At 40.4% G+C, this 23,942-nt stretch overlaps 1 pseudogene; it reads left to right on the top strand.

Moving 5' to 3' along the window:
• The window catches only part of LOC134431451 (kinesin-like protein KIF2A), a 233,922-nt pseudogene extending 214,582 nt beyond the window's left edge, over positions 1–19,340 (top strand).
• Positions 19,341–23,942: the final 4,602 nt, after the last annotated feature.

The raw sequence follows: 23,942 nt of genomic DNA, 5'->3' as shown, positions 1-23,942 counted from the left end.
GGAGGATTTCACTGGGGTAAATGGTGAAGGGATAAGTTAATTAGAGTGTAAAACACAGGGTTTAGGATTTCTGTACAGGGGGGTTTAGAGAAGTAAGATGGAGGAATTGGGGCGTGTCCTGTCCTTCTTCTTCTTCTCCTTCGCCTCCATCTTCTGTGGTGATGTTGGCACTTTGGGATTGGTTATTACTAGAAGTGCACTGATCAATAAGGGTGACAAGTATTGGAGGGAAAAGGTAAATATTGTATACGTAACTTTGAGTATAAAGATAGGTGACCGCCCTGGGGGTTCTCAGTGTGCTCATGGCTGACATGCTGTGCAGACCTCAGTCGGGCCGAGAGAAAATCTTTTAGATAAACAACTAATAAATACTGAAGATCGAGAGAAAACCTGAAGCCTCTTCTCGTCCTTTGAAGCGCGGGCTGTCCAAGGCTATCTCCGGCAATAAATCAGCCGGGAGAAATCCGGCACTGGACGACAAAAGGACGAATGATCGCCGTCTTGTCTCCTGGTCCCGTGACAACGACGGAATTCTCGCTCTGCAGACACAGAGAAGCTCCCCCTATGCCTGAGAGAGAACCCAAGGGCGCGACCAAGCTCCAATTGCGTGGCCAAAAGATGTACGATATTACTGTGACATCCGCCCCTGTGTCGAGCATGCCTCTGATTGCTATGGTCCTGTCTCCACATGTCAATTGGCACGTGAGTGTGGGTCGATCTCGACCTATGTGCTTCACCCATGTAGTATGTATATCAACATGCTCCTTCATAGGAAACCCTTCTTCATTGAAGATTGACATGACTTCTCCAATGGCGTGTGGCGGCAAGGCGAAAGCTCTCGCAACCACAGTATTTTCCGGCACAGTCAATGGTGGACGAAGTGCTCTTGACAGAACCATCAATTCTGTATTCTTGTCTGCAGAAACAACTGTAGGATAAACAATGAGTCCAAGGATGCTGCATTTGTCTAGTCCAACTATCAAGAAATCTTGCTTTTTGTATGAATCTCTGCGGATACCCGTTGGTATCTCTGCATGATTTTCATCTAGAAAGCATACTAATTTAGAAGCTGCCAATGCACACTGTGCCCCTGGTGGGAGGAGGTCTGGGTCGCTATGGAATCGACTGAGGGTTTTGCTGAGGGCGTCTGCTTGTCCCTCACTGATGATTGTCCTGTCTGCTCTTGTGTCACCGCCATCACTTGTGTCTCAGCGCGCTGGCCATTTCCCGCACTCCTTATTCCATTTCCGGGATACGGTAAAGGATTTCCTTCCACGTCTGTCTGAGAATAACATTCTTTCGCAGAGTGTCTTCCTCTTCTGCACCGCGCACAAATTGGCCTTTCCACTTTTTGCGCTGGCGCTGGTGTATGTGTCTGTGGACAATTCTTTCTCATGTGTCCAAACGCCCCACATTTGTAACACTGTCCTCCTGGGGGATTGCTCCTCTTCTGCATTGTTGCAAGAACTTTGTTTGTGTTCTCGTTCTGTTGAAGAAGTATTTTTTCCAGCATCTTTTCCAATGCCTTGTCTTCCGATTGTCTCTCTGAGTGTCCCTTTATCTGTTCTTCCCATTCCTCTCTTAACTCGTTTTTCACAATCGATGCGACATGCTGAGGTGTCCCCACCTTGCTGCATGCCTCCACCATCTCTGCCAAGGATGGCCGTCCTGGCATGGCACTAATGACCCGTTGACAATCCGGATTGGCATTGCCGAAAGCTAAGCTCTCCAAGAGAGGCCTCTTCGCTTCTTCAATCGTCACCTGTCGATCCACGGCTTGTGTGAGTCGATTGATGAACGACATGTATGGTTGTGCGGGACCTTGCCTGATGCAAGAGAACGGAACATCCTGAGTTCCTGCTGGCGTAATCTGCATGATTGCCATTCGCGCTGCCTCTTTGATGTCATTTAACACTCTTCGTGGAAGCCGCACTGCTTGTTCCCCTGAGTTGTCATCCGGAGGATGTCCTGCTAACTGTGCTTCTGTGAGATTTGCATTTGGCCCACCTTGATATCTATTTCGCAACTCTGAAAGATACTTTCTCCATATTTTTTCCCAGACGAGACTCTGTGTGTCAGTGAGAATCATTGCCACAATGCTTCGAATATCATATGGCATAAGGTCGTACATAGCAAATGTCCCCCTTAATAGTTGTTTGAAATATTGTGAATCCAGCCCAAAAGTTTGAGCTGCCTTCCCTAAGTCTTAGAGTGTTTCGTGACCCATCCTTTCCCATCTCGGATTTTGACCCTGGGCGTCGTACATCACCGGCATTGTCAGATCCCCTGAACCCGGAAATAAATGCTTGTCTTTTGCCAATGCTTCTCTGATGCGCTTCCAGTCCATCGTCTTCACCGGCTGTTGAAATTCCTCCTCTGGAGACTCCATCGGTATCTGCATGAACAGTGGAGTCGTGAAGGTCATCGGTGATTCGTTGTACCTCATTCTTTGCTTTGAGGTTTTTGGCCTTGCTCCTAAATCCGAAAAGGAAACTTGAGAATCCTGTTGATATATCTTTTTGACTGTATCCAAAGAATGCAAGAAGCTTTTTGCCGCTTCCGCTGCTGACAGCATCCACGCCGGAACACCTTCCGATGCTGTAATCCGTATGATGTCCTCTGCTTGTTGCTGTGCTTCATCTAAATTTTCTTCGTCTTTGTGAAATCCCGAAGTCGAAGGATAATCCATTTGTTGCGTTGTCATTGTTTTCTTAGATGTACTTTTCTTTCTATATGTTGTTGGAAAAAATCGCTGCATTGTTGAAGTCTCGCCACGAGTTGGCGCTGTGGCTCCACCAAACAGATCCGGCATGTCGGGCACTTCGGTCATCCCCCCACGAGGTGGCGCTGTCACCGGACTGAACAGCTTGGATGACAGCATGAACTCGACTGCCCCTCATTCGGCAGACTGCCGTGTCTGCAATTTTGTTTGAGACCGAGTCTGCATGGCTTTTGATTCAGCTGACAATGGAGCTTGAATACATGAACGTCTCCCTTGGAGGGAAGAGGCTTGGGCCCCAAGGGTTTGGACTGAAGGCACCGGGACTGGAGAGGGGGTGGAGCCCCGGGATGTGGAACCCCGAGCACGGCCCCTCTTCGCCCGAGACGTCACAGGGGACCGGACCTGCCTACGACCGCGCTCTGCTTTCCGCGCATGCGTGCTTTCGGAACCGCCCCCCGTCTCTCCTGAGCTGACGTCACTCTCTCCCTCCCGTTCCACCTCTGAAGTTTCCTCCCTACGATCTGTCCCTGACTCTCTCTCCTCCTCTGACGCAGTATCCACGCCTCCCACTGGTGCACGCAGCCCGCCCCCTGCTGGCACCCGGGCACGCTCTGTGATACGAGCCGATCTCCGCGTCCCGACTTCCGGGTCTGACGTCACAACCACGCGTCCCCTGCGTCTCCCTACGGTAGCCGATTGGGGCTGTGCAGCCTCTCCCAATTCGCTGCCCGTGTCTGATGCTGCCACGCCGGTCTGAGACCCCTCTCCCGGAGTCCCGTGAGCCTTGCCCCTCGTGCGCGTCTTTGGCACTGTGCCGGCTGAGGCAGCCGCCGCTCCAGGTGCTGCGCTCGCAAAAGCCGCCCCAGAACCTGTGTCTCCCATCACCTCCTCACGCGCGCCCCCCCCCGCCAGCCTGCACCGCCGCGCCGCTGTGCTCGACCCGAGAACGCGCTTCCCCCGACCCCTTCTCTCCCCCTCGGACCCCTCCTTCGGACTCCGCCCCTTTTCCCATCCCTACTCCCTCTGGCTCATGAGGAGAAAACCTCGACTCTTCCGGAAGTAGGATATTATCTTCTGAGCCTGAGTCGGAGCCTGAAGTCCCCGTACTCTCTGGGGTTTCAGGGCGTTTTAGGGATCTCTTGGGCTTTCTGGGTGGTGGGATTGGAGGCAATGATATTGCTCCCTGCTCCCGTTCCTCGAGAGCCCCTTCCCCCTGGCCAGCTGGGGCCAGAGCCAATCTCTGTCTCGAGCCTTGCTCTTCTCCCACTGCCTCTGAGGGACCCGCAACAGCTTGTTGCCTTTCCAGTCTTTTTGACTGCACTGAGATACCTTCTAACATAATTCTTGCCGGAGACAGCAATTTCAAGGCTGTCTTGTCTTTTTTCGTGGCTAAATGATAAAGATGCCTATTAATTTCTTGCCAAAACCCCACTTCAAACAACAGACGCATCTCTGAAAACGGGTAATTGAGTCTCACCCAAAATAGAAGCTCTTTAAGCTCCTTCTTTGGAATCCCGACTGTGTATGTTTCTGCCACGCCTTGTAAGGAGGACAAAATTCCCAGTTGTTCTTGGGAGAGTGTGCTCCCCATGTTCTTAATTTTTGACCTTCTCACGGAATCTCTGTCGTCAGAGCAGTCCGAAGGCTCCCGATCTCCGTCCAGCAGGTCACAGGAGATGGATCCAGAGGCGCCTTTCTGGTTCCGGTCCAGGCTGTTCTGCTATGAACCCTCTTCGGCAGAAGCTGAGAGATGTAATTCTCAGTGACTGCTGGTTTTTTTTCAGGCTCTCTCGGCCGTTTTCTGGCTTCTCTCCCAAGGAGTTATCAGTGCTCTCCTGGGAATTCGTCCAAGTCAGGAGCTGCCCTCTCTCGGCTCTTCAGGGCTGATACCCCCCCTTGGTGGGAGTAGCCCACGCAGCGGACGCCAATTGTCCCGTCTTGGCTGTTCTGATGGCCTGGTAAGGCTCTGGATGGCCTTGAGGCAGCCCGCGCTCCAAAGGACGAAAGGAGTCTTCACGTTTTTCAGTTCTTCAGTGTTGTTTATTAATTCTTATCTACAATATTTTCTTCCGGCCTGACAGAGGTCCGCACAGCAAGCCAGCCATGAGCACACTGACCTCCCTCGGGGCAGCCGCTTATTTTTATACCAAAAACTACGTGTAAGACATTTACCTTTTCCTCCCAATACCTTTCACCCTTATTGACAAGTGCATATTCAGTAAGAACCAATCTCAAAGTGCCACCATCACCATCGAAGATGGATGACAAGGAGAAGAAGAAGGAAAGGACACGCCCCAATTCCTCCATCTTGTCTCCTAGAACCCCCCTGTACCGAGATTCTAAAACCTGTGTTTTCACTCTATAATTAATCTATCCCTTCACCACTTATCCCTGTGTGATCCTCCCATCCTCATACAGGTGTTGCGTCCAGTGCAGGATCAAAGTCTAGCCACCAAACACTTCTGGCAACGTTCCAGGACTTCCGAGCCCCCCAAGGGTTGTCTCGGCAACTCTGGACATCAAGAATGATGTGCTGAGTTCCCACACAGGTATCCCTCCTAAATCCTTCCAATGAGCCAAAACACACCCCAATGGACCCTTTTTGACAATATCCTTACTGTCGGTGCTACCCATTCCTGATGCTATCCAGATACCCACACTTTACAGCAAAAATTATCACTTGCATTCCTTTCTTTACTCTTATTCTGCAGATACTGCACCGACCAGAAATTGGGAATCTTAGTTTCGACCTGAACCAGTATTTGTTTTTACAATGCTGCCAAGCAATTAACACAAAAGAATTGTTATACATGGATAATGCAATGGCTGGCTCTCACAATTAAGGGATGAATACTATGTGTAGGTTAAGAGAAGTTTTACTGATGTATGGTTATGTTATTGTGATATGTTCTCCCCGTAGCCCTCTTTCCTGTTCTCCTTGTATTGTTTTCACTGGATGGCCTGGGTAGTCAGGGCATTTGGGAGGAGAGCAGGCTTGTTACTAGGAGGCATGGCATGGCAACACCTGACCTCCAATCAAGTTTCAAGAAAGTGATCTCCACCAATGGACAGCGAAGAAGAGTTGACTGACGGACTTTGGGAGGGGTTAGGGTTACCTGATGCAGCACCAGGAGTATAAAAGGTGGAGCAGTCATTTTGTGGTCGAGCACATGGCGATTTAGTCCTACACTCTCAGTGCTGTAATTTTTCCTTATTTAGTCCTTTGTTATATTTGTTAAGGTTTAATAAACCTTCTAAAATTTTAAAGTGAGCATAGTTTCTCACAGATCACATGGTCTACTCCTGCATAATCTACGCTGTCCTGATCTGCACAACAGACAATGTAACAGAGTACAATGTGTAATAAACCAAAAACCTTTTGACAGACACACAGGCAAGAAATGAAAACTTATTAACAGACACATGGACAAGAAACACTAGTCTTATATAGAAGACACAAAATGACACATGCAACAATCAAACCCAAAATTCCAAGTCATAGGCCAATACTTAATCATCAGACTTCCTTTCAGGGGACTCTAACCCCTTATGTATCAACGTCAGGAATTTTGCCCATGATATAGCATCCTGCATGAGTCGTCACACACGTTTTATGGGAGTTACTTAACCAAGACCAAAACGAAAATTCAAAATAATCAACAAATACCTTAAATTTCCTGCAGTTGGTCCTTGTTTACCCCTGCAGAGAGCCAGGGAAGCACAGAGTCCCTACAAGAAATTCTTAGATCTTGCCAAGGGAGTCGGGAGCTCTGGCAGACCTTTGCAGCTGGGCAGAGAATTCTCTCCTGGCTGGCTTGCCAAACTGATGCCCAAAACTTGGCAAGAAAATAAAACTCTGTAGCCATCTGACTACAGAGCAGGTGTTTATTCAGCTCTGGAAGTGAGGGGGAAGTCTCTGCCACAAAATTCACTCATTCTTCTTTAGCCTTCAGTTACATTTTAAAAGTCTTTCTGTGCAACATCACAACTACAACATATCATTAGCATACTCATATTTGCATAAAGCTGTGTGTTACAGGGCTTGCAAGGGTTTTTCAGGGCGAAGAGAGAGACAAGAATCTTGACCTCATGTTCAGAAGGCTTGATTTATTATTTTATGCTATATATTACATTATTACTATGCTAATAGGAATAGAGAGAAAAAGTCTCAGAAGCTTGCTAAGCTAAGAATAGAAAAAGAATCAACAACAAAGTTCTGTGTCCAGGCAGAAAGCAAGAACAGCTTTGCCGTGAGTGGTCAGCAAATCCAAACATTCAAAGGAGACCAATCACGGATGCACCTGTTGCATTCCACAGCAGCAGATAACCATTGCCTACATTTGTTGCCGAGGCCACAGCTTCCCAGAAAGGGGAAAAATCCCAAAGAAAGGATTTTTCACAAAAGGTGTCTGTGACAACTGTGTCATGGTTTTACAAGAGTTTGTTACTTCCACGCATGCATCAGTTCCTTCTGTGGTGGTTGTCAGTCTCCTGATGGTGTTTTGATGAAGACTTCTGTAGTCTTCCTCACATTTGAACTTTTTACCTCTATCTTCAGCACATGCTTGGTGCTTCTTGTTTTTCAATCTAACTTGTTTTTATCTAATTTTGCAGTTTGCAAGTTCCATTAAAACTTGCAATCTTGCTTTTGATGGCACTTGTTATCTCACTTGTCATCTCTTATTTGTTGCCTTGCTTGCTTTACTTGCACATCTTGTTACTGTGTTACTTGTGGTTAACCTTTTGTTACATACCACTTAGGTTTCATAATAAGTGAGCTCTTAAGTATTATTTACAGATAATATTCAGTTCAGAAAAAAAATTATAAATCTTATAGCAATAAACATGTGTATCTTTAGTATTATTAAGTACAGTTGTAGACTGGCCAAAATAGGTTTCTCAAAGAAGTATACAATTTGCTTGAACAGACTACAAAGATAGATAGATATAGATATATAGATCAATAATCTGGTAATTGTTTGTAGGATACATTAGACTGACTTTCTACTGAGTTGCATATTTCCCTCCTTGAGGAGTCTTTTTTTTTTTTTTTTTAATTAGAGTTTTTCACTTACATATTATTTAGGAAGACTGTGAAATGGGGGAAATTGAAATTTCTTTGATTTCTAATATTTCAGGTATGGTTGAAAAAATTAAATTGAAGATTTGACTTGACGTGTCTCTTCTTGAGACGCCATTTTATTAGTATCATTGAAACTATGGGAAAAACTAAAACTTTCCCACATTTTTAGTGTTAGATTATCAAGGCATTAATTTATTCTGGCCAGGATGTGCAACAGAAATAATTTCATCCACACATTGCCCGAGTGTGCAGAGAAAATCATTCAATGACACATTACTCTTTACTAGATTTTTCACATACTTATACAGTCAAAACCCAGAGAAATTAATTGGTTCAATGTTCATTGGTCCCAAGTCTCACAGTTCTTAGTATTTGGTTTCTTATCAGTTATGGATTTCTTCGGCTCTGATGCTAATTTAGTCCTTATTCCTTGGTTCTCTTATCAGTCTTTTATGGACCAGGTGTCTCTGACCATGCCAGGGGTGATGTTTGGAGTTTATGGTCGTTAATAATTATAATGGTTGTTAATGGTTGTTATCTTTTGTGTATCTTCTATGCTACTCCCAGTCTTCTTGGGATGTTAAGCTAATCACACCTTGAGTGATGAAACAGTCCTTTGAAAAGAAACTTCAGTTCTCTTCCCCCAGGGCAAAGGAGAACAAGACTGACTAAAGTTACAAAAAAAATTTGAAACTTTGTATCATTTCCAACATTAGGACAGTTGTACATAGTAGACACTCTTTGTAGAAAATCTCAAATCAAAGTGGATATAAAAAATTAATTTAAATTTATCTACCATTTCATCTGTACAAAGTGATTTATTAATGCATGGTTTGTTTTCTCCAGATTGCTACAATTTCTCCAGGGATAGCATCATGCGAAAACACACTAAATACATTGAGATATGCAAATAGGTATGGAAAATGTTATTGCTTTATTGGCTGTTGGTCGCTGATATTTGGAATATTACTGTTCCATAATGTATAATTATTTTAACTACTTGAATAATTGTAGTGTACTTGCATTTCTTAATAAGATTTAACTCAAAATACTTATTACTGATTCAGGCTCACATTTAATTAAATTTGTACCTTTTTGCAACCATTACAAGAGAATCAATAGAAACCACATTTAAGCCATTATCCAGAAATTGATATAGTGGGGATTGCAAGGAATCTAGGAGATGCCTCTTTTAGTTTTGTCCCTGCTCTGGATGTATCACCTCTTGCATTAGGGGTAGGCAGTTTTCATGATGATTCCCTGGGGTGTTAGCTGAAATACCTTTCTGCAATGTGATTTTTCATCGCCTTGGTGGAATTGCATTCAGTTGCCAGCATGTTTCTTTTATATATATGATATATCACATCATATATAGATCTATATCAACTAGCTTATTCTTATGAAAATTCTGCAGTTGCTGTGGCCTAAATTTTATATTTCCCAACTTCTGGCAAATATCTGAGACCCCTAAATACAGTCAGCTAATCCAACAGTGACATAATCAGTGGAGAAGTTAGTGCCTCCAGAGCCTGATGCATCATCTTTGAGACCTGTACTGCTCTCTGAAAGTGTTTGTCTCTTCAGTCAGTGTGAAAGGAGCCTTCCACAGCAGCAGTTCTATGATTAATGTTTGGGGAGATTGGGTCCTGCATATGCCTGCAATCAGACATTGCACCCCAGAGACCCACCAACCACTTTTCTGCAAAGAACAAAGGAGGCAAACAAGTTTCTGGGCCATCAGAAAGCCTGATTTTGCCAGAAGAAGCTACCACCTTGTGGTCTGCTTGCCCCAGTGAAAGATAGGGCAGAACCACATCTTCTCCTGTTTTGCTTCCCCTGCCCCTTCCCTGCAGCCAGTCATTAATTTGGCACAAAGGGCTGCTAGGGTAACTTATCATCCGTTCCTCTTGGTATCCAAATGTCTTTCTGTTTAGATCAAGGTAGTAGCAAATCCACCTGGCTTGAACCAGTCTATGTGATTCCCTTCCTGGTGAGAAGGGGGCATCTAGTCCCCTGCTTACAGTAACATAATGAAGGATGTGTCACATTAATCAAAATTAGTTGTATCTTTCTATCCCTTATAGAATATGCATTGCTGAAGTGACTTCAGAAATGGACACTGAAAAACAAATACCTATTCCTAGTATGCTAAATTGGTGTGCAGAAACTGTTTCTTCCCCTTGCTGTTAAATTCATATGTTGTTAGGGGGTTGTGCTGGTTTTGGCTAGGGTAGAGTTAATTTTTTATGCCTATCACTGTAAAGTTGCTTCATATGTTTTGTGTAATATTTTAATTTTTTCTACCAATATATAGTTTTCATAGGACAAGTAAGTAGTTTTCAAGTGCTGAACACCAGTGTCTGTGCAGTGTCAGTTGGTGCAGTATAGAATTTAAGGCACTGTAGTGGTTTGATATGTTAAAAGGATCAGTTTAATGAAATACTAAATGTAGAGCAAATTTTATTATCTGCAAAATCTGAAATCTGGAGTTACACTTCTGAAAACACTGCTATTATACTCTCCTGCAAATTACCAGCACTGATATTGTTCAATTTTGTTAGTGATCTGTAACCATTTGCAGAAGATTTAAATATGTCAACAGTCTTCTTTTTTAATGTAAAAATAATTTTGTTAAACTATTAAAGAATGCAAAACAGTTATTTTAACTGTGTTTGAGATAATTTTCTTTTAATTTGCTGCTGCAGAGTAAAGGAATTTGGAATTAGTCTTTCAGACATTCCCTTCTCTCAGGGTAGTGGCAGTCGCTCTGATCTCTCTCCTTCCTATGAGTATGATGACTTTTCTCCTTCAATCACAAGGTCTACTTAATTCTATATACAGAATGTTTGTTTTATAATTTTCTTTTTGGCAATGCAATTTTACAGACAAACCTTTCATTAGTCGCCTTGCCTTGAGTCACACATACTTTGTTTTTATTTTGTTTGTCAGGTGATGGTTCTGCATGATCTGCAATCATCTTTCTATTATTTTGTTCACAAGACCACATTCTGCATTTTGTATCCAGGCTTGCTAGTTTCCTTCATACATTAAAAAAAAAAAAAAAAAAAGAAATTATGTCTCCTTCATACATTTAGCGGACCAAATCTGATCAGTCTGTGTTTAGGGTAATTTGAATATAAATAATTTAGAAAGAAACCCATTTTAATACATATATATTGTAAAAACTTTTAATTATTCAAAAGATGAATGAAATATAGTTTCCATTGTATTAAATATGTGCTACTTCAAAAAGAAATTCCCATTAAAAATTAAGAATTTGTTCTAAAACTTGCTATACTTGCAGATTTTGATGTCTATTTCATAAGCGTTCTTTTAAATGGGCCTTGTTTGATAGAATCATTATAATCTTTAAAGTATTTTCATGCTGCAAGAACCTTACATTTTAATAATATATTTTCACCTTTTAAATTATTTTAATAAAAGGATCTATTCATTCTCTGAGATAGTTGGCTGCAAGTTATTATTTTCTTCAAAATTCTTAGTGGATTTGCTTATAACATCTAGTAGGGTACTGATTGACTAATATTTTTAAAGCACAATTGTGTGCACAGATAAAAAACAATGGTAAAGTTTAAGATGCTGAATGAACTTTTCTTTCAAATAATATTCCTTATTGAGGAGTTAATATTGAGGGTCTGGACATTTTTGCCCTCTTAATAGTTAATAAGTACTAAGATTTCAATCAAAAAATGCCTCTTGTGAGAAGATGGACTGCAATCCACCTGCAAATAGTTGAAAGTCTGTGCTTTTTAGGAGTTGAACTAACATCTTTTTGTCACTGAAAGTACATTAAATTTGTGAAGCTAAAATCAGCATCCTTATTAAATGAAATAAATTGTGCATAAATGAGCTTTATTTTTGGTTGTGACTTTTGAACAGGAAGTTACTAATTTACAATTTAAATATTTTCTGAATGTAGGGTGAAGGAGTTGATGGTTGATCCTAGTGTTGCAGGAGATATCTCACCTGTTATACACCATGCTCCCAATCAGATTGATGACTTAGAGACACAGTGGGGTGTGGGGAGTTCACCTCAGAGAGATGATCTCAAACTGCTTTGCGAACAAAATGTGAGTGGTTTACAGCATTGCACGGAAAGCGGTGATAAATACAGTGGCAAAACAAATCCAGAGTAATGTGCATTTATAGTCTGTTAGCAATACCATTTAGTAGATACAGCATGCCTTTTCACCTTTCACTTTATGCTATTATGTTCGTTCCTATATACACAAAAAGGAAAAAAGTTTCCTGAATGGTGAGAGGAGAATGTTTTACTTTTCCTTATCTTCCTTGCTGAATATGGCTTGTAATATCTAGGCAGGGTCTGTTCTAGGCTCTCACAATTTTGGTGTGCATTTTTCCAGTATAGTTTTATCTTGTATTAGATAGTTAGAAGTAGCCTGGGAAATGCATGCATTTTATTTAACACTCCTGTGGTTTGACCATTATTTTTCCTGCATGGAACCCTGTTTCGAGCAAGTTTGTCTTTCTCTGTGTTTAGAAATCTGGCTACCCATCATTCCTCTTCCCAACATCCTGATTTTCATGCAGTGAAGCCCCAGAGCAATGTTTGAGAGAAAGCCACGTCATGTTCCCAGGATGTCTCCTTGGGCTGCATGAATGGAGAGCTGGGATTGAGAGGCACCTTATAAAGGGCATTTTTTTTTCCCTCACTACTGATTATCAACTCTAGTCCTGGTTCCTTAAATGTTCAAGTTGATTTGTGAAAATGCTGATGAAAGGTACAAAAGAAAAATCCTTACTACCCTAAATTATTTTTGTCCAGACTCTCTGCCTTTTCAAGCACCTCTATATGTTGTTTGCTGTATATCTCATTTTAATAGCTGTCTCTTCTTCCTGGACTTCATTTTATAAGAACATGCTAGTGATTCCTAGAGCTTCCCACCGGACAGTCCTTACAGCCAGATATCCTTTCATATCATACTTTTTCCTTGTTCATGTGGAATTCAATTATGCTTTTCAATGTGTTTTTTAAAAGATTTTAAAAGCATGGTAGAAGGAACCATACTGTTTTGCTAAAACATTAATTGCAGCCTACCTAGTACTTTCCCCTTTTATTGTGATTAACTATTTATGTTTAAAGAACTCTTGTTTGTCCCAGTTTGTAAATCCGAGTTGTGCATTTTTCTAATGTATTGATCACAACATATTTTTTGATTTTTTTACTTTACGTTTATTACACTTTTTTTCCAAAGGGTTAATTTGATTTTGTTTTCTTGAAATGCATTGAATGTAAGTGCTGTTCTTTTTTTTTGAAAATTGGCACAACAAAAAGTCCTGACAGAAAGCAAGTTTTCTTATTAAAACCTACTAGAAATTAACATTCTTCCCTTATTAATTCCTCCTCCCACTATTTTAACTTGGGTTTTTTTTCATGGGGAATATTCTGTTTTCCAGTATCCATTAGGATTAGTGGCTGGAAATTTTTTATGAATATGAATTAAATTTAACTCTTTGAACCGTTTAAATTTATTGCTCTGTCCACTCATTTCTGGATATTTTCTTGTTAGAAAGTATTAAGTTTTATTTTTGACAGATTCTGCTTTCTGCATATTTCTTTTCATGATCTGTGATTATATTCAATATATTTTGTGTAGCCGCAGTTCTTTTGAGTCTAACAGGTTTAACTAATGTTTTTAGGAAGAGGAAGTTTCTCCACAGTTGTTTACTTTCCATGAAGCTGTGTCACAAATGGTGGAAATGGAAGAGCAAGTAGTAGAAGACCACAGGGCTGTCTTCCAGGTAAAATATGGACCCTACCTTGTTTTAGCCTAATAGTAGAATTCAGGTTTTGCCAATAAAAGTGCATACTCTTGAAGATGTAGGATATCACCTGGTCATTCTGCTGCTTTCAGAGATTTCCTCAACAGACTGTCTTTATTGTGAGAAAAGTTGCTATTTTCTTTTTTTACTATTTCAACTATTTACTATATTTTTTTTGCGTTAGGCCTTTTCCAGCATTAGTAACTGTTTCTTTCTAGTTGTAGGGTGCTTACTCAGATTGGTCACAAAATTTTCAATTTCACTGTCTAGTCTATTCCAGTATTCCAATGCCAAAGCTGGCAATTAATACTAATGTGTCTATATAGTAATGTCCCTATCAGCACCATTTCTGTGTGGTCATCTCCCTCTAAAATACAGCAATACTCTCTCGTAGTATTTTCTTTAAATATCCTTCTGTGACATGTTTCTCTGAGATACTGAGATCCAGAAGAAACAAATATATTTCTAGGTGCCTGTTTTCTTCCTTTTTGCAGATACATAGTTTTCATTTGCTACTAGTCAGGGTCATTGAAAGGACTACTGACCACATAGTGTAATGCTGATCAGCACCACAGAACCTTTTATAGTTGCAAAATAAATTCTAATATGTATGAGTTACTAGTTGTCAGAAGGAAATGTGAATTGTTTTGGTTCATAACGTTAGAATCTTTAGTCAGGCTGTCCATTTGGAGCATCTGCTACAAGAAAATAGCAAAACATTAAACCTAGAGGGAATACACACATGTCATGGTTTGAGACTGGCCCAATGCCAGGCACCCACGAGAGTCGCTTGCTCACCTTCCCCTGCCACAGCTGGGCAGAGGAGGGGAAAAAAATTAACAAACAGTTAATGAGTGAGATAAGGACTGGGAGAAATATTTCAAGGGCAAACCAGGCTCAACTTAAGTTGGAAAGTGAATTTTATTATTAACAGAATCAGAGGAGGAATATGATAAGTAAAATTAGCCCTTAAAATGCTGTTTTCCCCTCATCCCCTCCTTCCTTCCCACCAACAACGCAGGGAGACAGGGCATTGGGGTTTTGGTCAGTTCATCACCAAGATTTTCTGCTGCTGCTCTGGGAGAGAAGTCCTTCTCCTGTGAGACTGTGGGGTCCCTCCCACAGGAGACAGTTCTCCATGAACTTCTCTGGTGTGGGTCCACTCTCATGAACAGCAGTCATACTGCACCTGCTGCAATATGAACTCCTCTCCACAGGCAGACAGTCCTCCTAAAACTGCTGCGATGTGGGTCTCTCTTTCCATGGGGTGCAGTCCTCCAAGGACAGGCTGCTCCAGCCTGGAAGCAGGGGCTCCCTCTCTCCACCAGGTTTTCCACTGGATCACAGCCTTCTCCAGGCATCCACCCTCTCTGGCATGGGCACCTCCCGCCCAGGGCTGTGAGTGGATCTCTGCATGCCCCGTGGATCCCCATGGGCTGCAGGGGCACAACCTGCTTCACCATGGTCTTCACCATGGCCTGCAGAGGAATCTCGACTCCAGTGCCTGGAGCGCCTCTTCCCCCTCCTTCTCCACTGACCTTGGTGTCACCATTTTGTTTTCCTTCACATATTCTCACCTCCTCCTCTTCTCTCACTAGGAGCAAAACCCTGTGACTTTGTTTTGATTTTCTTCTTAAATATGTCATCGCAGAGGCATTAACAATCCCTCTCATTGGCCCACTTTTGGCCAGCAGCATGTCCATCTTCAGAGCCATCACACATTGGCTCTGCTGGACATGGTGGAAGCTTCCAGCAGCTCCTCACAGGAGACATCTTTGTGGCCTCCCTGCTACCAAAAACCAGGCCGTGCCAAACCCATACAACACATCTCAATTTAGGTATGTAACTCAGTGGAATATTGATATGTGTTCATGTAATACAGTAATGATGCTAAATAACACATTTTACAACAGATGTAGATATTTAGTTATTTTAAGACATTAGCCCTGAAGTAAAGCATGCAGAAGTATGAAAGTCATGCCATATGCCATAGCTGTGTCCTAATACTTGCAGCTTCTGGAGAGACAAACTGCATTAGGTTAAGATGTTACTGCCTCTGTGTGTGCATCTGGCCTTATGCTGGATATTACTGCTCCTCACAGCAGTCATTAGAAGGAAATGTGTCTGAGTCTCAGTGACTTTCATTTGCAGCATTACTTGTTAGTTTATGCCATGGGTGAAGATGGGTTGCACGAATATAAAATATACAAGCTGTAACATGCACAAGTTGTCTTCTGTCTGCTTTTACCTGGAAGCTGTTGATTTTGGGGTACAAAACATCCCATCCTAACAAAAAAAAATCTCTAAAGTAGATTAACTGAATTAACTGTACTCTGGACGTCTTGATCTTCCTTTGTTTCTTGGATATCTAAGCTTACGTTAGATGGCATAAATCCTATCCCAGTGTGAGAGCTCCATCTGTCCAAAAAGCCAACAAATCTTATATGGTATTTGGACTATGCTTTCAATATTACTTGAACTACTGAGCACAGAGGGAGACTTAATTTCAGTATTTCAGGCTCAGCATGCATAGAACTGTCATCTGCTTACTTTATTTTTAATCAAAGCATTTCCAAGGACATCAGTTTGTCTAATCACAGCTTTGCATAGATCTGCTTTAACCATCTTTTACGGTACAATTATCTGTCCGGAGAGTTAGCTCTTATTTTATACAGTTTCTGGCAAAACTGGTTTTGAGTATGGACAGAATTATTTTGGCTCCTTGACTGCAATGACACAACAATGATTATGATTATTGTCAGTGGCAACCAGCCCATACTTAAAAATGAAATCTGGCTTCAAAGTTTGATACCTACCTAAGGGCACATATGCATGAAATAAAGTTCTTAATTTCTTAGTTTTACAACCACCTAATTTTCTGAATTTGAAGAGAACTGGGGTAGCTGGGATTTGTCTGTTGCTGTTATGACCATTGGAGTTCAGAAACTATGTAGAAAACATACAATTTTGCTAAATTAGGAATAAGGATTCATTTTAGGATTGAAACATTATAGTGAGGTGACTAGACAGTAAAAGTGTGATCATCTTGAGAAAAGGAATAATTCAGCTAATGAATTGTCTTGAAACTTGCATTGAAACTTTGTTAATGTATTTAGTTGAGGGTTTTTTAACTTTTACTTAGGAATCTATTAGATGGCTGGAACATGAAAAAGGTCTTCTTGAGATGACAGAAGAAGTAGACTATGATGTGGATTGTTATGCAACCCAACTTGAAGCAATTGTAGAGCAAAAAATTGATATTCTGACCGAACTTAGAGGTAGATTGCTTTTAATCAATTTTGTGTGCATTTTCATATGCCATGGACACTTGCAGTAATAAAAAGGGGATAAAAAGGGTGTGGTTATGTTTTGGGGTCTTTTTTCACCTCATGCTGTCCTGTAATGTTCTGAGAAAGGAACATTTATTTAAGAACAAGTTCACATCTGTATTCAATCCATACTAGTTTAATGGAAGAGTCTGCTTTACCTTCAGGAAGTATAAACTTGATCCTGCAACTTTGAGTTGTTTTTTTCTTTTCCTTTGTTCCAAAAGAATAAAGGGGAAAAAAAAAGAAAACCTGCTGCTGATTTTCAGTCTGTGCTTAAGAGTAATGTTGAGTTCTGAGTAGCATGGTTTTTAGCCTACTTTTTTCCTTAGCAGCCTTTCTGTCAAAATTTTGTCAGCCTCTCTTTGTTGAAAAACCAACTGCAGATAATGTTTAGTTACCAAAAATGACTCTTTGATTTGTCTTTTAAATTTAGCATGTCAGCTTGGTACCTCATGGAGATTAATTTTTCATTTTAGTTTCTCTATGTATCTGCATTCCAGCAGACATGCTATACTGGTTTAGTTTGGATTTTTAAAATCTGTGTTAGAAAACTCTTTATAAGATAAAATCTTACATTTTACTCAGTCTGAGTATCTGGTGTAAGTTAGAATACATCAAGCAAATCAGATGTGGCCTGCTTGCTTTTATGGGTGTATTCATACCAGTATACTTTAGCAAAGAATTTGATGTACATTCCTTTGTTTCTTATGGATGATGGCTTCCTCTTCAGGGAAAGACAATTGGAGACAACAGCAGTAAAAAAACAGTTTAAGTGACTCCCTGTTCTTCCATAACTTATTAGATACTGCTTTTAAACAAGATACTGGAGATAAAGGATATCTAAAAGATCCTTGCATCTTTACAAATAGCATGATATAACATATATAGCTTTACAGGAGGGAAGATCTGTTAAAGCTTCTTACTCCCAGTAACTTTTCTGTTATGCTCATGAAACATAATGGTCACTGAATATTTCAGCTTTTAGTCCTGTCACTTTGGGACTGACTTTTTTATGCTGTCAGTTTTGTTTCCTTCTTCCCATTCTTGGGCATATTACTGTGGAACAGGAGTGGAGGAGGAATATAAATAGGAAAGGATGACATACTTATTTTCCAGGGTTTCTCCTATTCTCGTGCTAGCTATGATGAAAAAAAATGATTGATGCATTTCTGTTTACTTCCAAAATTTAATCACAAATGCTTTTCACATTCATAGAAAAGTTGTTATCATAGAATCACAGAATGGTTTAGGTTGGAAGGGACCTTAAAGATCTTCTCATTCCCCTCCCTGCCATGAGCAGGGACATCTTCCACTAGACCAGGTTGCTCCAAGCCCTGTCCAACCTGGCCTTGAACACTTTCAGGGATGGGGCAGCCACAGGTTCTCTGGTCAACCTGTGTCTGGGCCTCACCACCCTCACAGGGAAGAATTTCTTCCTAAGAAGAGACAGGGTGTCTTGGGGTGACTTTATGATGCTCATCTCCCCATTTGTCTGTTTAGTCCAGAAATAAGTTTTGCACCTTTAAGATTGGTTTTGAGAGTGAAGGGGAGAGAAGAAGAAAAACTGCACTCACTCCTCCACGTTCCTGCTCCTGTGTTGTCTGTGGACGAACAGATGGCAGGACAGAGCTGTCTTTTGCTTTTAGTTAGTTTCTAGCTAGCTGAGGCAGAGAAGTTCCCTGTACTGGGGTTTTTATTTTTCTTTGGACCTGTTTAAACCTGCTCTGGACTGAACATCCAGAACAGCACTGGCAGCCCACACCTGTGGCTCACCAGGGCCTGGCCTGGCCTGTGGCATTTCCAGTGCCAGAGGGACTGATAAGAGACTGAGTAAGCTGAGCTACAGCCCATGAAGGGTACTTTCTGAGTATCATCTCTTTTGGAGCGGCAAGAGGTTTTATTGTTTAATATTGTTCAGTGTTTTTTTGTGCTGGTGAATGCTTTGCCTGTTAAATAAACAGTTTTTTCCACTTTTCTCCAAGGAAATGTTTTTCCCAAACCAGTTGGGAGAGGGGCCGCTTCAATTTGCTTTTCTAGAGGAAACCCCTTTAGAGGTTTTTTCTCCCAAAATTGCCCTAAACCAGGACACAGGGATGGCATCTAAGAAGGGACTAAGTTGTTAAGCAATTTGTTTGTATGGTAAGTATTAAATTTAAGCTTATCTCAATCCTCTTGTAGTTTGTATCTTCAGCTCTTTTTGTGGAGGAGTGTTCTTTGTTTTGCATTAGGGCCAGTATGTGGGGCATCAGGCCTTAGTTTCAGGATCTGTGTTGAGCACAGGCATATTAGTACTCATTCTCTCTTTTTCATTAAAGATAAAGTGAAATCTTTCCGGGCAGCTCTGCAAGAGGAGGAACAGGCCAGTAAAGAGATCAACCCAAAAAGACCACGTGCCCTTTGAAAGGAGGCCTCTGCTGCTAAAGGAATCTATGAACCTGTACTGCTGTAAGACACATTTGTTACAAAACCCAGTGCTTGGAAGAACTCAACTACTTGAAAGTGTAAAAATGTTAGAAATGTCCTGTTTATTGCTCATCTGAATTATATTTTCAGTTTTATGTGAAATGCTCCTATGATGTCTACAAAATGCTTCTAGACCAAACAGTACAACCATGCAGGGTTCAGATCTGTGAAGCAATTTGTTTAAAGTATTTCATTTATTCAAATTGTAAATTTTATGTTTGGAAATATTTGCCATGTTTTTACTAATGAAGTAGAACTGTGACAATTGAAAAGTCACAGTATTTCCATTTAACTATGTTCAGTTTTGCTATAAAGACCAGTTTTGCAATTTGAAATTGTCTTTGCTCCATGTGTACCTCACTAGTGGTTTTACATATCTTCTACAGACAGCTGTGCTTACTTCCCATTCTGTGCCTTGATGAAGGCTACTTAACCCTGAATAGCCTCTTTCTGAAGCACAGACTTAATAAACAACACTCATATTTGTCAATATAAATTGCTTTTAGTGTGTTTATATTTTTAATGTGTTTTGAGACTTTTTTGGTGACTAGTGCATTTCACAGCATGTGCCATATCCTTCAAACAGGAACTGCAAGAGCTGTTAGAGTGAACATACAGCTGGACATTCCATCCTGGTTGTAAAAAATCTGAAATTTAGGTTTCTTTGAATACCATAAAGAATAGTTGTATAATTATAACATGTAATTAACAAAGACAACACAAAAAAAGGCAAAATCAAACAAAAAATACACAGGTTGATGTATAACAAAAGGTAATGTTTAAGTATCGAGTAGAGTTGGATCTCAGAGTAATACAGATAGATATACAGTGTGTGGTATGGTGTGATAATGCTGTCAGAATAAAGGTACCATCTGACCTCTGAGTATGGATAGGCTAAATGTCAAAATTCAGGGATCCAGTTAAAGAAATACATATTGACCTTTCACATATTGCTAAAATTTGGCTTTTGATGCATGATGAGCTTACATGTACGTTAACTATAGTTTGCAAATAGTTTAAGTAGCTCTGATTCTTTAAAAAAAAATAAAAAAGTAGTTAATGCTTATTTTTCTCTTTGTACATTGCCAGCAGCTGAAAAGTGAGGGGAAATTTCATCATTTGAGTATTTTCACAATGCCTCTACCTAGTACTAATAGAAATCAAATAAGTACCTGAATTCTCACAAATGGCACCATAGGTATCAGCACTATTTAGGGGGTGGCACTCAAATTATTTTTGCAAGTCAGTATCCAAAAAATAAGAACCTTTTGTGCAAGAACTTCTTGCCAAATGAAGAACTGTAGACCTCTCTAGGAGTTCTCACCATTTCCAGGAGTTCATATCAACAGACTTTCCCTTGGAACTGTTTAAAAATTACTTTTGTAATTCAAGCCTGGTTAGTTTGTGCCAGGCTTGGAGGGAAATAAAAGAGAGTTTATTGAGCCAGGAATTCTTGTAGCATTTAATATTTGTGTGTCCCATAGAAAGGCAGGGTATGGGAAGCTCCTGTTGCTTTGTGGTTAAAAATACTGTGTGTAAACATTGAAAGTGAAACAACAATGTAGATTTTGCATACTGTGTTTAATAAATTAAGCTGTTAAATGAGCTACAAATGAGAATTCGCTTCTATGAAAGTTCTTTTACATTTTGGAAAGGGTTTGATTTTGTAAACACATCTGAGTTGTGCTTTTCAAAAGGCCTCTGATTTCAGAAATGAATATTTACTTCTAGAACTATTCTGTACAAATTTGTTGTATAGGACCAAGCTCCCCAGAGGACTACCCTGACAATTTTTACAACAGATCTTAAAAGAAACACCATATATCTTTCTGAACATTTAAGAATGTCTTCCATCAAAATTAAAAGAAAAAACCCCAATGAAACAGAAGGCAGGAGCTTTCTAGAGAAATCTTACTTTCTAAAAAGCCTCTGAAGACTGAGACAGCCTACACGAGAAACAGTTGTTTCCCTACTATTCATCCATGCAAGCCCAGAGCCACATGCAGAATGTGATTCTAAGGGGTATCAAAGAGAACAGGAAGGACAGAGGCAGATTTCAGCAACTTTTTACTAAGTCTTGTAAATGACATTTCCTGTCAGGTATCCCATGTGAGCTAAAGTTGCATCAACTGGGCGGGAGGGGAATCTTAACAGACAGGCTTTGCAATAGAACCTGTTTTAAAGATCATATCTACACTGTTACTGAATCAGTGAGAATGGAGATTTAAAAAACTAATACAGCACTTGAATTCTTCTAGCCCATTTCTTTGATGGGTTGGAATAACTTGAATAGGACTCAGACAAGCTTATCTTGATTTCTGTCCTCTAAAACAAAAACATTTCAGATACATGACACAGATCTCTAACACTTGTTCCTTTTTTATTGGTCTCTGCATATTGCTGTGACTACTTATATTCACTCATAAATTGGTTCTATATGCAGTGAAGCAGCATTAGAATAATTAAAATATAAAATAAATGAGCAATTCAGTTTTCCAAGGCAATCGCTCAGCATGCCTGCAAATTCAAGTGCATTTCTCTACATGTTTTTTCCAATGACTTTTAAAGTATTGACATTGAACATGGATAAAATGCAATTATATCTTAGAGGAGTTTTTGGTAATTTGCCTCTTCTCCATTTACTGTGGTCTGATAGAAAGAAATATACTACACAATAAAAATTTACTTATGGTAGTGAATACATAGAATGGGGCCTTCATCCCTGCATGATGCTACAGAGTTAACAGTTGCTGTTTTCCTGAATCATAAGACAGACCAAAGGGGATTTTTCTTTTGACAGCTGCTATGCAGAGCTAATGCAAACTTGGGGGAAAACACTGTCTTGTCCTTAATAACAAATATATATAATTCAAACTATATTAAGACTTCAGTAAGTCTTTTTGTCAGGGCACAGGCATGAATTGCTCTAAGAGTCACTGAAAGCTTTGATCTATGCTAAAACACCTTGTTGCCTTGAAGGGTGAAGTAGTTTTCAGTTGCCTGAATTTACAGTTGACAAAAACCAACCCCCCCCCAAAAAACAAAAAAAACAAAAAAAACAAAACAACAAAGTATTTAAATATACTTAAAAGCAATCAAAAAAATCCCAAACAAATGGAATTACTACAAATCTATTTTTGTTGCCCAGACCACACTTATGGGTTGCACTGTAGAGTATTGCACAGGAATATCCTGAGATTAAGTCCATAATCAGACAACACAGATTTCAACTATAGCAACATCAATCCTGTCTCAGTTTAGAGACAAGTGTAGGATAAAATGCTCTGGAATGAGTGTTTCCTCTAAAAAAGGGGGTTTATGCCTATATAACTTAGGTCAAAGTTACAAAGTGCTTATATAGGCTGAGTTATAAAATATCAATATAACTTAATATATCTATATAAACTGATATCAATATAACCCGAATCATAGCTTTTTATACCTATATAACCTGAATCATAACTTTTTTATACCTATATAACCTGATATAAATAACTTTTTATACAATGTAATGGCTAGTATATGGTTAACTAGTTGCTTAATGCTGAATAGATAGAAAAAAGAAAAAAGAAAAACTCACCAGGTGGATAATTTCAGAGGTAGATAAGTATAGTACTAATGAGAAATTGGCAAATGTAAAGCTAATTTGATGCCTGGAGAGGCTGACCTAGAAAAGAGACTAGAATGAGCTAAAGAATAAAATAGGTATTTGTTAAAAGGCCTTAAAATTATACACCTTGGGCAGTACAACAGCCTGGCCAGAGCTACACCCAAAATGGACCCAAGATGGTCACAAGATGGATGACCATCACAAGGTTTCACACTTGTATAAGTTTTGTTCCATTTGCATACGGGGGTTGTCCAATTACAGCTTCAGATTATGAAGTCCCATCCTCCTTGTTTGCTCTCTTCAGCTCACCATTTTTTATGCTTTTTAGACCTGAAGCTTGTAATGGTTGTCCTTTCTCAGGTAGCTGTTGATAATTGCTGCTCCAAGATGTGTAGGATGTCTCTGCTTAGGCCCGCGCAACTGAAGAACGAGTCTGGACTCTTCACTTTTCGGTCTTGAGGTTCTTTATTAATTCTTATCTATAAAATTTTCTTTCTGGCCAGCGGAGGTCCTCTCTGCAGGGCAGCCACAAGCACTCTGACCGCCTCCGAGGCGGTGTTGTCCTTTTATACTACAAACTACGCATATCGTATTTACACTTAATTCCCAATACTTATCACCTATGTTAGACAGTGCACTTGTACTCTAAACCAATCCCAAAGTGCCAACATCACTGCAGAAAATGGAGAACAAGAAGAAGAAGAAGAAGGAAGGCTAGACACACCTAGATTCCTCCATCTTTTCCCCATAACCCCCATACCAAAAATCCTAAAATCTACATTTTCACCCTGTGATCATTTTGTTATTACACTATTCAAACCTGTGTGACTTTACTGTCCTTATACAAAGTTGGCAACTTGCTCCAATGGTCAAAATCAAATCCCCAGGTGTTCTGGGCAGCATGCCAAGGTCTCCGAGCCCCCCCGGCGG

Source organism: Melospiza melodia, chromosome W, assembly GCF_035770615.1.
Source record: "Melospiza melodia melodia isolate bMelMel2 chromosome W, bMelMel2.pri, whole genome shotgun sequence".
Classification (NCBI taxonomy): domain Eukaryota; kingdom Metazoa; phylum Chordata; class Aves; order Passeriformes; family Passerellidae; genus Melospiza; species Melospiza melodia.
This window is presented reverse-complemented; position numbering and strand designations above follow the sequence as displayed.